The sequence below is a fragment of the Belonocnema kinseyi genome, chromosome 7 (genome assembly GCF_010883055.1).
Source record: "Belonocnema kinseyi isolate 2016_QV_RU_SX_M_011 chromosome 7, B_treatae_v1, whole genome shotgun sequence".
Lineage (NCBI taxonomy): Eukaryota > Metazoa > Arthropoda > Insecta > Hymenoptera > Cynipidae > Belonocnema > Belonocnema kinseyi.
The window spans coordinates 27,938,688-27,953,769 of NC_046663.1; positions in this window are offsets into that span (position 1 = coordinate 27,938,688).

A 15,082-nucleotide genomic window follows, 5' to 3' on the forward strand; every position below is an offset into this window, starting at 1 on the left:
TTTTCAAGCGGAAAAGTTTGACGTTTAGCCGAAAATGGAATAAGTTAATTGCTAGTCCATAATAATTTTAAAAACAATGTTATCAAAACAGTTACATTTTGCAGAAAAAAAATATTTTTCAACTAAAATTATTAGTCATAAAAGAAGAATTTTCAACAAAATAGGTCGACTTTCCACTAAATAGTTGAATTTTGAACAAAAAAAACGTTTTTCAGTCGCTACTCACGATAACCGCAAATGTTGAAAATTGTTTTAAATTGTTATATAAGAAGAAAAATATTTGGACCGAAAATAAATTTTGAGGATGAAAAATATATAAAGAGAACCTAAAATTTAGATTTTATAAATTTTAATTAAAATTTGAGTAATACAATAAATATACAGAAAATTGTTTTTTTATTTATTGTAAAAATTCTATTTTGGTATTAATACGAAAATTAAAATTTGCAACCAAAAACAAAATAGTGCAATACACTCATGTGACAAATATGTCTAGAAAAAGCGATAAATGGAGCCTTGTAGATAATGCGAATGAAATTCAAATAGTGGAATTTAATTCCCCTTTGGTTAAAAACTAATTTGCTTTCTGATAATTGAACAATTCCATTTTTTCAAATACATCTTTTTTGTTAAGGATTCAGCTATTTGTTTGAAAGTTTACTACTTTGTTGTGAATCCACCTATTTTATAAAAAAAATTAATCTCCTTATTTAAAAATGTAGGATTTATTCTGAAATTTATACTTCTGGTTGAATTTTTTTTGTAGAAAACTTACTTATTTTTATGACAACTTGTTTTGTCATATTTAAAATCACAGGCTTAAACTGGAAATTGAACTAATTCAAAAAAAAAAAAAATTTGAAGTCAGCCTTTTGGCTGAAAAGTTGATATATGCACTTGCTTGAAAATTCTTGTCTTTGGTTTAAATATGCATTCGTCATTGAAGAAATTATTAGACTTTTTTTTGAAAAAAGTGCAACTGTTTGGCAAAAGCCTAAATTTTTATAGTCAAGGATTAAACTAATTTTTTTAAAAATTCTTCATTTCGTTAAAAATGTACTTCTTTGGTAAAAAATAATCTTCATTAGTTAAAATTCACAATTTGACTTGACATTTTTTTCTTCAATTGAACATATAATTTTTTTTTTAAATTTTACTATTTTGTTGAAAATTCGTTTTTCTGTTCTTAGAATTCAGTTTTAATTTATTAGAAAATTCATCCGTTATCGTAGAAATTTTATATTATTCAGAAGAAATTTAACTAGCTGCTTGAACCGTATTTTGTTTTGTTTCAGGATTCCATTATTTTGTTAAGAAATAGTTTTTGAAAATAAAAAAGTAGTTGTTACCAGTATCAACATGTAAAAACATTATAAGAATACACATTCATATAAATGTTTTAGAATTTCAATTCAAAATTAATAATCTATATATAGATTAATTATTTTTAATGGAAATTGAACTATATTATTAAAGTTATCTTTTTTGGCAAAAATCTAATTTTTTGGTTTGGAAAGTTACCTTTTTGGTTGAAAATTATTTTTTTTGTTTGAGAATTAAAAAATTTTGATTTAGAGTTAACCAATTCCATTTTTAGTTGATAATATACCTTCAGTTGTTAAAAATTCAACTATTCGTGTTAAAATTTATGTATTGCTTAAATAATCATCTTTTTTTGAAGGGAATTTATCTCCTTGGTTGTAAATTGATCATTTTTCTCAAAATTGTTTTTTTTTATCCGTAATCATGAGAATGTAATATTAAAAAGAAATAAAACCGTTTGTTAAAAATTTGACTATTTGTTTAAAACTGCATTTTATTCATTGAAAATGTATTAATTATGCTGAAAAATTGTTCTTTTGGGTTAAAAATTCATATTTTTCGGCTAAAAACTCCACTTTTTCTTCTATAATTCGTGTGTGGATTTTAAAATTCAATTTTTATGTTGAAAATCAAACTGGGAGTAGAGAATTTCGTGAAAAATTAAAATGTTATCTTGAAACAGATAATTTTCGACAATTTTGTATCACAAACTTACGAAAAATATCTCCTCGTACCACATCATAATTATACATTGCGATTGTATTATGCAGAGCATCGGTGTTATATAAAATTGTAGGATCATGAAGGTGCCACACGATTCCATTGCTCAAATTAGGTACTCCCTGATGCATATGTGGCCGAAGATACGGCTTAATATATGGACTGAACGACCACACACTTCCGTATCTGGCTCTATCAGCCAAGTTCATCGTTCCTAAAATATAACATAAAATTTTAAATATAGGCCCGTCGAGAAATTTTCTAATTTGATATCGATTCCCGACGTGGCCCCGATCAGGTTAGCTCAATGTGGCCTTGATCATGACCTCTAATGTGGTCCTTGTCAGGGCCACATCGGGCAATTCTTTGTAAATAAGAGTTTCCTTTCAATCGCGATTCCCGATGTGGCCCCGATCGGGTTAGCTCATTGTAGCCCTGACTGTGGCTACTGCTGTTGTCCTGGTCGGGCTCACATCGGGCTACCCTCTGTGAATAAGAGTTTCAATTTGATTCCGATTCCCGATGTGGCCCAGATCTAGTTAGCCCAATCTGGCCCTGATCGTAGATACTGATGTGGTACTGGTCGGGGCCACACCGGGCTATCCCTTGAATCTCTAAATAAGCATAAAAATTAGAATTCTTTAAATTTCAAATAACTCCCTGTTTTAATTAGTGATTAATAAACTAATTTTTAATTGAGTGACTAAGGTAAAGTTATTTCAGTTAAACTTAACATGTAGGTAATGTTATACGTTGAAATTGAATGTAATATCAGAAAAAAATGTATTAATTTTAACCATTTTCCATAGTTAGTCTTAAAATTTCATTAGTTAATAAATATACTATCATGATGTTGTTGTTAGATCATTTATTATGATTCATTTTTTATTTTTATTATTTGCAGTGGAAACAGAAATCTAAGGACAAACCACTGACCTTTTCATCAAACAAATGCTATTTAATAAATATTTTTATAAATGAAAACTAGAAGGGTGCATGTCAGGGCCAGATCAAGCCTTCCTAATAGATACCCCAGCCTGGCCCTGATCATTCATTTCAAGTCTGTCCCTAACTAGGGTGACTGATCTAACCCATATTCTGCCAGGGGTGGAGAATAAATATACTATTAAATTTATGAGAATGTGTTCGTTAAAACCCAAGGAGATTTAGCGAAAGATAATTCACGTTCACCAAATTAGAGTTATATTTTTTGTTTGACCTTTATTTCAAATGGCCTGTACACAAATGTGAGAGAAACACAAAAGAAAATCCCTTAAATTTTCTCATGTAATTGACATGGGGTAAAGTACCGTCAAATTTTATATGCTGTTAATTTTTTTAAATTTCATCGGAATCCTTTGGCCCTGTACAATTATGATCTTTAGACTATTTCGAGAAAAGATAACGAACATTGTTTGTTTCAAAGTTTACAAAATGGCGGGTCCCTATATTTGAACAAAAACTACAATTTCTACAATTAATAAAAAAATCTCTTGATTCAAAATTTCGAAAAAAATAAATATGGCGTAAATTTTGTTTTTCAAGCTCAATATTTCTATTTATTTTTCGGTGACAACATTCCAGGTTTCAATTGAAATGTCACATTATTGTTTTAAAAGAAAACATATTTCATAATGTATGAAAGTCCAAATTTTGAAAAATTAAAATAGCGCATTTTTAAATACTTAAAAACTTGTATTTTCTGTGCTTTTCGTCCAAAAATCTTAAAATCTTGAAGAAAATTTAATTGTATTTTTACAAAGTATATGGATGGAAGTAGATTTTGAAATTTTCCGCAAAGTAAAAATGGCGTCTTATTAATATTTTTTAAAGTAACCTAATTTTTATAAATTAAAAATAAATATAAAATACATTTTCTGAAAGGATTTACTGATTTGCAATACCAGTTAAAGTTCGTAAAGCTGCAGAACTGAGTTTTTTTTCTTGAAATTCCAAAAGTTTAGCGAATAGTTAGAAATGTTGATTTTTTGTTATTTTATTAGCCAAGCTTTCAATATTTTTAATGATTCTTAAATTTTGAGAATCATTTAATCCTTTTCCAAAATGTATTGCATATTTTGTTTAAATTTTTAGAATTACGTAAATTTTTGAAAAATATTAACAAGGCGCCTTTTTTACTTTAGTGAACATTTCGATATCTACTTCCAAACATATATTTTGTAACGACGACATTGATTTTTCTTCAAGATTTAAAGATCTTCAAACGAAAAGAATAGAAAATACGATATTTTCAGTATTTCTCAGTATTTCTTTTACAACAATGTAGCCTTTTAATTAACACCTAAAACGTTGCCATCGAGAAGCAAAGAAATAATGAATTGTAAAAACAAAATTATATTTAATTTTTTCGAAATTTGAAATTTAGTTGACCTCAAGTGCTTTCTAATAAGATTTTGGTTCAAATTTAGTGATCCGCCATTTTGTAAACTTTAAAAACAAAAATTTTTTATTAAGGTTTATTTTTTTTCAATTATTCTAGAGATCATAATTGCGCAGAGTCAAAGGATTCCAATGAAAACAAAAAATTAACTGCATTTGAAATTTTACGATTCAACGGCTAAAGTTTGGTGGAAACAATTTTTTTGGTGATTCAAAACAAATAGGGGGTTTAAACCAAGAAGAATCCAAAATCAAAAAATGAGGACCGCCCTATTTCTCATTTGTAATATTTGAAACATCAGTTTTAAACAGAAAAATTTTTTCATCGTTATTATTAAAATTTGATGTATGAATGAAAAAGAGCGTTTTGATTATGAATTTTTAAATAAAATAATTCTGACAGAGGCTGATAGTGATTGTCATCGTATTATTAATTACTTTTTTAAATGTAACTATTGGCTTTTCAATTAAAATCTTAATCTTAACTCAAATGAACTCTGCATAAAGCTCAGAAAGGGATAGGGTTCGACAGCATTTCTCCCTTCCTTTTCAAGTTCGAAAAATTGAAATTTTAAATACAAAATCCGCTTTGCCTGATTTGTCATTCTATTCCAAAAATTAAAAGTATTAAATATATTCCTTAGGCATTATATATAATCCCTAGGCATTATATATAATCCCTGGGCATTATATATAATCCCTAGGCATTATATATAATCCCTACGCATTATATATAGTGTACAAAAGAGCGCAGGCAAAGTATGTAGTGCTTAATATTATACAGATTGTTTAGGCATTATATATAATGCCTAGAAGAGACCAAGCAGAGTGTATAATGAAAGTTCTCTATTATTTAAGTGAAATTTTCATTTTTTAACTTTTCTTACTGTGGTGATTTCAAAGATATTAAGGTGATTTTTCTAAAATTATATATAGTGTGGCGAAGTTAAAATAATGTTAAATTAAACATTTTAACACATTTTTGTATTTTTCAAAAACAAATGTTAAAACAAAATTTTTGAAAAAATGAACTTCTCATTTTTTCAAATTCTTTCTTAAATATAGTTTATAATGTGCTTTGAAATCCCTGTAACGTCAGTATTTTACGAATTATTAAACCCATTTTTAACTTTTTAAATAGTGCAAGCTAATGATTAGTTCAAGTAGACATTCATAATTTTGTATGCAATTGAGTGTTATTTATGATAAAATTGTCTTCGGATAATGGTAGAAAGTTGCGGTTTTTTCTTAAATATTCAATATTTTGTCAACTTTTTAAGTAGTTTTAAATAATAATTAATTCAAGCTTCAACACGATTTACTCAATATGGACGATTCTGCATAAAATTGAAAAAAGGCTTTTTCTTAGAAGCACTTGTTAACCTTCAAGAGTTGAAATGGAATTTTTCCTTTAACAAATTATCTAGGCCTTTTGGGGAACTTTGTTATTTTATTAAAAGAAAAATACGATACGTAAGACAGATTGGACCCACTGGAAACTGTTTAAGATGAGTTACAAAAAGTATCAAATTTCCACTTTTTCACTACGTATTTAAAAAATTTTAATCCCTATTTGTTTAAACAAATCTATTTACACAGTTTTTTTTATTTAAAATTTTTCCCGAGTTTTCTCAGGTTAATGAGTCAATTAGGAAATGATAAAAGTAATTTACTCAGGATATTTTTCAATTGTTTAAGCAATTTTCATTTATTTAAACAATTTTTTCATCTGGTAAATCGTGGAATATGTTAATTTAAGTTAGAAATGTTATTTTTGAAATTAATTAACATTATATTTGGTGCGAATTATTTCTTGAACACTCCTTAAGAGACTTTCAAGCTTTAATTAAAAAAATTAAATAAAATATATTTATTTATTTTCATTTTCCGAAACCCGAGATTTTTTAAATTTAAAACCCCATCATAATTTCAAAAGCTCTAAGGTACTAGTTAATGTTGACTGATTAAAAAAAAGGAATTTCTTTTTCCCTAAAACAAACCGAATTTGGAGCGGGTATTGTACACAATGCCTGGGGATCATATATATTGATCAGGCAAAGTATATTATAAGTATTCGATTATGTACTTTGCCGGAAGAGGCCAGGCATTATATATAATGCCTAGTAATTATATATAATGCCTAGGGATTATAAATAATGCCTGGATTATATACTTTTCCTGATGTAACCAAATATTATATATAATGCCTAGTGATTATAGATAATGCCAGGATTATATACTTTTCCTGAAGTAACCAGGTATTATATACAGGGTGATTTTTGTATCTTAAAACTTTTGATTCATAACATTTTCTCATAGAGTGCCTATTTTTCGATATATTTAAAAGTTTCAAATTAAAAAAATCACCCTGTATTATGCCTCGGGATTATATATAATTCATCTATTATATACTTTTACTGGAGTAACCAGGCATTATATATAATGCCTGGATTATAATATACTTTATCAGTAATATAAATACAAATAAAGCACGTCCTTTTAAGAAAATGATAATTTAAAATTATTTTTAAAAATCAAAATTAACTTTAATTTAAAGAATTATTTAAAAATAATAATTCAATAATAATTTTTAAATATTTAAAAAATAAAACTAAAAAAAATAGTTAAAAATTTTTGATTAATCTTTTCTATACATTCTTAACTGTTTCGTCATGCACTTGTTTGTCATTGTCGAGAAAGAAATTCTAAATTTTGAATAAATTTGGTGTTATAATTTGATAATTCGACATGATAAATTTTTGTTCTTCATTTTGTCTCATCTTGTACTGTCAAAGTTATACCTCCAACGTGTGCTCCACTAATACAATCGTTTGTTGTTTACTTTTTCAGGCAAGTTACTCATTTAATTTAATAATTACACAATTGTCAAAATATCAAAAAATCTAGAAATAATAATGAATTAAAATGAAGTCTGTTTCCCAGAAGAAATTCTGAAGACACATGGCCCTTGTAAAAAAGCTGAATTTACTTGTTGTGCAAGTTGTCGACAAAATAGGGGTCTTTCCTTTATTTATGATATTTATTATTCAGCTTCTTCGATTGTTAAAGTGGAATTATTGAAATAATAATTTCTAAAGTTATAAACATTTACATCACGTTAATTCATTGTATTAATACGATTGTATTAATACTACTAAAAACACTTCTTCATAGCGAATAAATGAAAATGCTTGAAAGAACTTTGTCTTTTGTGTTGTTCTATTTAAATTTCGTCTCTTATAAGTTCAAGTTATAAAAAAGTTATTAGTTGTTCTACGTTGTTACTTAATAATGTAAAAAAATAAAGAAGAAATTGGTCATAATGCATTATCAAATTTTAATACAATTTTTTTTTTTAACTTTAGAATTCTTTTACCGGCAATGGCTGAATAGTGCGCACTACAGCTTTAGCAAATAATTATTTCTTTTGAAATTTATCTCTTTCAATAGCAAATTAATCCTTCTGGCGGGAATTTCAATTTCATCGTAAGAATCCATTTTTTGTGTAAAAATGAGTTATTTTAAATACAAATTTAATAAGAAATTAAAGTTGAAAGTTTAAAACAATGTTTGAAGTTATAATTCAGCTTTTCCTAATAAAAATAATGTTTTAAACTTAGTTTTGATTTTTTGTTTAAAATAACATACAGCTTACAAATATTGACCGATTTGTAGAAAAAAATTTTAAAAAGCCGAAAAGATTTCTAATAGAGTTGTTAATTCTGAATTTTTAAATAGACTTTTAATTTTTTTATAAATAAATTATTTCTTGAAAGAATTTTTTTACGATTTTCCATAATTTTAGGTTTTTTAAGTTATATTGTAAAAAACTTGGATAAAAATAATATAATGATGAAGTAATTTGTTCTTGAAATTATTACTGTTGATATTAAAACAGATTTTATAACCAGTTTTAATAAATGCTAACATTTAATAATAATAATTATTATTATTGATTGTTGATGTCGCGGTAGGGCTTGAGCTCTCCTCTCGTGAGTTTGACGGCAATGTTGGAGGTAGCATTGCTACTGACAGGGTTTCCCATGCCAAATAGGCTGATAACAAAGAGGAGAAGGACTAAGTAGAACGCCAAAACCCATCAATTAAAAATGGAGAATATATTAAGGATTTTGAAATGCTTGTCACTTCCCGAGGATCTCGGGGCACCCCTGGAGACACCGCTGGAGGCCACAGCATGCGGGACGGAGGCGATGGTGAGCTGCGAGATGGTCAGGCAGATCTCACTAATCAAACAGCGGACCAGCAAGAACATCTGCGACAAACGGTAAGCAGTGGAACATCAACTGTGCCTTCTGAGGATGCTTTGGCTAGCACTAGCTGTTTGCAGCCAACCACCTCGACAGAAATACCGTGGGAGAGCATCAATTGGGATACCACAATGAAAGAGGAATCGGTGCATCTCTATTATGAAAGTGCGAAGTTTGAAACAAACAAGGAAAAAGGATACAATTTAAGAACAAAATTTTCTGCAAAGTATCCTAATATACAAAAGGTCGCACTAAGAGATCTTAACGCTAACGTGAAAGACATCAGGACTAATCTACATGTTACAGAAGACCGAGCAATGGAGATTAAACAACAGGTTGATTTGGCGTGGAAAAACGACGGCACTGAACATCAGTTAGAGAAAGCTGCGACAAACGGTCAAGCAGGAGCAATAGATGTTCTTCCTCAACCTATTGATAAGCCAACACCACCACATCCTCCAGAGGTGAATGACCTTATACAACCAGAGGCAGAAGCAGAAGTTCAGCAACCAAAAAAGCGACGAAAATGGACATAACACATAAACAAAGATGTTATGCGCCTATATTTTTTGGCAGGGAAATGTGGGGAAAGTGTGAGGAGAGAGCATTATAGACTCTTCTTACTTAAATACCCAGAGCTAGCCACAAAAATAAATTAGCAGAATCTGGCAGATCAAAAACGCTCAATATCTATAAACAGACTGCTTTTGGCTGTTGAAATAGCTACTATCAAAATGGAAGTGGAACGGCAGCTTCCTATTGATGAGCTCGCCTTGGAAGATGTGGATAACGAAGACTTGATTGATGCTAAAGGCATAGGTGCTAGGTATAATGAACATCATGCACCGGATCCATTAGAACCACATTCGGATATTACTAACGATGATGTAGATAAGCTAATCTCAGAAGAACTACAGCACCTGGAAAGGAATTTTGGTCATGCTTTTCTAGAGTTCAGATATGTGGAACCAACATTGAGGCATTCTCTGCCCAAAATGAACATCACAAATCATCTGCGTACACTAATAGCACATCTCGACAGTAAGGTTTTACCTACGTATTTAAACGTAGCACAAAATGCGTTAGAGGTGCAAACTCTTATATACTGTGCAGCTGTAGCAACCATTAGAACGTTGGGCCGAAAATCTAGGCCTGCAAATGCAGTTTTTGTTCCAGCAGGGGATCGAGATCCACAATGAAAGATCAGGTTGGATATAAATGTCAGCAAAGTAAGGTGCAAATTGGGTCGATTAACTCAATATAAAAAAAGGAAAGAGAACCAGAAAGCTGATGAACCATGTTACTAAAATCATCCAACCTCGGCACATCGAGGCAGTAACACCAACAATATTAGATGAAATTTTAGACTCTCAACGATAGAGACTTGATGTTCTTACTACCAGCCTGGGTCGGTACAAGAAAATTAATGCACGAAGGCAACAAAACCAAAACTTTCAGACAGATGAAAGAAGGTTCTATCGTGAACTGAGAGTAAAGCCAAATAACCACCAAGGCACCGAAGTCTCTCAATTGGAATATATGACTAACTACTGGTCAGGTGTTTGGGGAAAAATTAACAGATGCAATTTGGAAACTGCGTGGTTCAAACTGGAGGAAGCAAGGGCAATCAATAGCCCAGAAATGCATCTGACAAACATCAGAGCTTTGGATGTTTCAGTTGTCTTGAAAAGGGCAAGTAATTGGAAAGCTCCAGGTCTGGACATGGTGCACAACTTCTGGTACAAGTACCTGACGAGTGTGCATCTTGCGTTGGCAAGGTGTTTTCAGAAGATCATGGAGCACCCAGATTTGATGTCAGGCTTTATGCTCCAAGGTACTACGTATATGATACCAAAAAAACCAGACGCTCAAAACCCATCTGACTTTCGACCGATAGCCTGTCTTCCAACAATTTATAAATGTCTTACAGCTATCATTGCAGATAAGGTATATCCTCATTGTGACAAGAATGCCATTCTTACAGAAGAACAAAAAGGATGTTGTAAAAACTCACGAGGCTGTAAAGATCTAGTCACTATAGACACTGTTGCCATGACTCAAGCTCGTAAGCATCAAAGCAACTTACACATGGCATACATTGACTACAAGCAAGCGTTGCCTTCCGTTTCGCATGACTGTTTGCTTGAAGTATTAAAACTTTACAAAATCTGTCCATGCATTATTGACTATCTAAGCCATGCGATGAGGCACTGGGGTACAAGAATCAAGTATTTTGATCATGGACAACCAAGGATGACTGGATCAATACGCTTTACGACGGGTATATTTCAAGGAGACTCCTTCAGCTAGTTCAAGCCAGAAACTGCAGCAAGTGATTGATGTCACAAAGCAGTTTTTCAATGATATCCACATGGAGTTAGAACTAGATAAATGCAGAATAGTGCATTTAATCAGAGGGGAATTAGGGAACGCAGAGTTAGAGAACGAGTTCAGAAATGGCATCGAGGCAATGTCTGCAGGCGAATCATATAAATATCTGGGTATTCTTGAATCACGTACTCCTTCGGGCTCATAAAATAGTCTAACACCGACCTTGAAAAGTTAAACAGAATTATTCGCGTAGAAATGACGAAGCGCTAAATGCACGACAGAAATTCAGCGATTGAAAGGGTAGTTCTACCAGGACATTTAGGGGGTAGGAGCGTTGTAGATGTCAAAAAATTGTGTGAGTCACAAGTTATACAGTTACGAGACTATTTTAACAGCAAACGAAATGTTGCGCTTTAGAGAACCATCTGTCAAGCGGATCTTGAATACACGCTCTTAAATTTGTCCTCAGATGGAGCCTTGAATATCAGGGCAGAAACCATAGAGGAATTAGAAATACAGTGGTGGCAGAAAGTTATCCATGGCGAGCACACCAACACGTTAGATCAAAGTGAAGTTGATAGTGAGGCATCTAATATTTGGCTAAGAAAGGGTCTTCTGTATCCAGAGACGGAAGGATTCGTCATTGCAATACAGGACAATGTTGTCAGAACCAGGAATTTTCGCAAACACGTGTTACATCAAGACCTGGTTGACTGGTGCCGATTGTGTGGAGACACCAATGAATCCATTGAGCACATTATTGATGGCTGTCGCGTAATGGCTCAGAGAGAATATACGCACAGACGTAATCATGTAGCGGGCATTATACATCAACAAATTGCCCTAAAACTAGGACTCTCAAAAGAATGGATGCCTTTCTGTAGATATATCCTCATAACCGTTTTAGAAAGCAAAGATTACATCTTCTATTGGGATGTTACCATCCAAACGGATCATTACATCCGGGCCAATCGACCTGACATCGTGATGCGAGAAAAAAAAGGTGGAAGAGTCTACATCATCGACATTGCTTGTCCGCTTCACCGAAATTTGCAGTGAACCTATACAACCAAGATCCACAAGTATAGCGAGTTAAGGCATGAAGTAAAGACCATATGGAGGAATGAGAATCATGCATCGATTCATCCCATTGTAATTTCGACTACAGGCAATGTGTACGCAAGATGCACTGAACATCTTGAACATTTAGGAGTCAGTAGGGTATTGGCAGTAGCTCAGATGGCGGTTTTATTAAACACATGTCGCATTGTAAGAAATTTTCTTGATCAGCAGGAAGCGAGCGACTAAAAACCCATGGAGTGGCAGATGGTAGCTCTAAGAAAGCATCCAGAGGTGACTGTTGTCACCTCCAAAGCTCGTGGCCGCTCGTAATTGTATACCTACAACATCATCGCAGGAGTTTTCAACCATCGTATTAAATTATTTGAATTAAGTTATAACATTCTAATCTCATCAGTCACTTGGCTTAGTCCGTGGCTATGATGTATCACCGGGTTTACCCGAGTAAAAGTTTAATAAAAACACATAATAATAATAATTTAATAATTTAATAATAATCAGAGGCTCAGTTGGTTAGACACTCGGACTTCACCTTAGACGTCCGGGGTTCGATCCTTGAGCCCGTACTTCTAGAAATCTTTTAATGTACCTTTACCGAGGTTTTGGTGTTTCGGAACCCACCTTAAGCTGTAGGTCCCCGCATCGTGTACTTGACTGCAACCCAGTCCGTAAATGATGGGGTAAAAACCAGGCTTTGTCCAATATGTCTGGGCAGACTGCTCTCATCAGATCACTTGATTGCATTATAAAAATGCGTCCGTGACTGACGATATATACCGAGACAGCCCCGTGCAAAAATGATCAAAATAAAAATCCATCTCTAACCAAAAATGCCTTCGACATGTTGGGCAGTATAAGCCTATGACAACATTTCAACACAGAAGTGTTTTTTATTCATAATAATTTAATAATTTAATAATCATAATTAATAAAATAATTAATAATCAACCAATTCAACTTTTAATTAGGAACCTTATAACAATTTTAGAAAAATTCATTATTTGTTGAATAATATTATGATTTTATTAAACAAATTTAATAAACAGATACATTATTTGGGTTTTTTTCGGCATAAAAATTAGTTTCTTTCAATGCCAGTTCTTTCAGTTGCTATTTTCAGTCACTATTTTTAATTGGGAACTTATTGATAATTTCATTATTTTTTTTAATCCCTGTCATTTCAGTTTAAGTTTCTCATTACTGTTATTCCTTCATTAATTCTGCAGCTTCTTTACGATGATTTTAGACAAATTTTATTACAAAATGCATATATGGGGCATTATTCCTCAACTGCCCCAACTCAAAAAGTCATGTTTTTCGATTGTTTCTAAATTCTGGAAATATGTTCGCCTACCCAACAGTAGTTAATCCACAAACTTATAGACCAGGATTACCAACCCGCCCGAAGTGAGGGGGGGGGGGGTTGAATTTTCAACCCCAATGCCTGCAGGGGTAGTTTCAAACGCCAGTAACTTCCTTTCTGATTACGCGATTTAAAATGTTTATGAGGGTTTTAGGAAGTGCTTTTTACACGCTTTCATCCTATTTTATTATTTATAACAAAAAAATTGTTTAAACAATTTTTGCAATAAATCAATTGTTTCTTTAACTTTTTTCGCAATTTAGGCATCTATGATTTTTTTTTAAATAGTCTCGAAAGATAGCTTGACTTTTTTACTATGAAAAATGTCTAATAAGAAGATGGACAAATTGAAATTCATTGGGTTACAGAGCCGGTTGTAGAGGGAGTCCTCGCGCTCGCACTCGGGCGTTATGCGGTAGCATACCGCGGAAAAGTTTTCAAGTATGCAATTTTTTTGTATTACTCACATTGATCCGAAATTGCGTGAAGTCGTCGGAAAAAATTATTCAGTAATGTTAACCAGTAAGTTTGAAGAAGTTAAAATTTTTTAAAGTTATTATGAAAAAATATTAAGTAAAAAAAATGAACAGTATTTTTCTGAAGATAAATGATTCCTCACTATTATAATTTATTATCCGACAATAATTGGTTATTGCTCTTGCAATTTTTTAAAACAAATACATGATTCAACCAACCTTTCACGTATAAAGTGTTTGAGTAAATAAAGTACTAACGGATTAGTAATTAACGCCTGTCGTCAGCCTACATCCTATCAAATTATAGTTTCCAGAGTCTACCACGTGGAGGTGACAGTGCGATGTTAGACTCTTTTTATCTGCAAGATGATTCGGAGTGCTTAATTTTAGTGAGTCCCCTCGCCTCTCACTTTCTGGGGTGCTTGATTTTAGTGAGTCCCCTCGCCTCTCACTTTATGGGGTGCTTGATTTTTGTGAGTCCCCTTGCCTCTCGCTATACAACCTCTTTATGCCGTTCGCCTCTTCTTCGTACCAGCTTTCCACTTTCTTGGAGTACTATTCTGCTTTCGATTACGTTTAGGCTTCGGGAAAACCTCACTTTTCTCCTCATAGGAAAATCGTTTCAGATCCAGCTGTCCCTTTGCGTTCGGAGCGAATGATTGATATTTGAGTGTACCTGGTATCGTCACAGCCTTACTAAATCGATCTGCTAATTTTATTGTCATCGCTGCATGCTCTTCTTTGCTACTGAAAAATACGACAGTTTCCTTCAAGTTTTCTCTGCCCCATTCAAATAACTCGTAAGCTGTTAAGATCTGATTCCCAGCTAAATGTTGCAAGCTGGCTCTTGCAGCAAGACGATTCAGATTACCTCCGATTCCATCGCATGGTCCTTTTCCGTGGACAGTTGGATGGAAAGTCCAGTCTGCCGGGATGCCAAAATATTTTTCATGGCACAGAAGGTTCGCAAAGTTGTATTTATTCTTAAAATGCTGTGGTGCTCCATCTGTGACATAATAAAATTTCTTAGGATTGAAGCGCTTCTTAAGATAGTCAACAATTAACCTTTGGTATAAATGCACAGCAACCGTGTCATGGTGTAAGTTGTCTGAAATAATAGC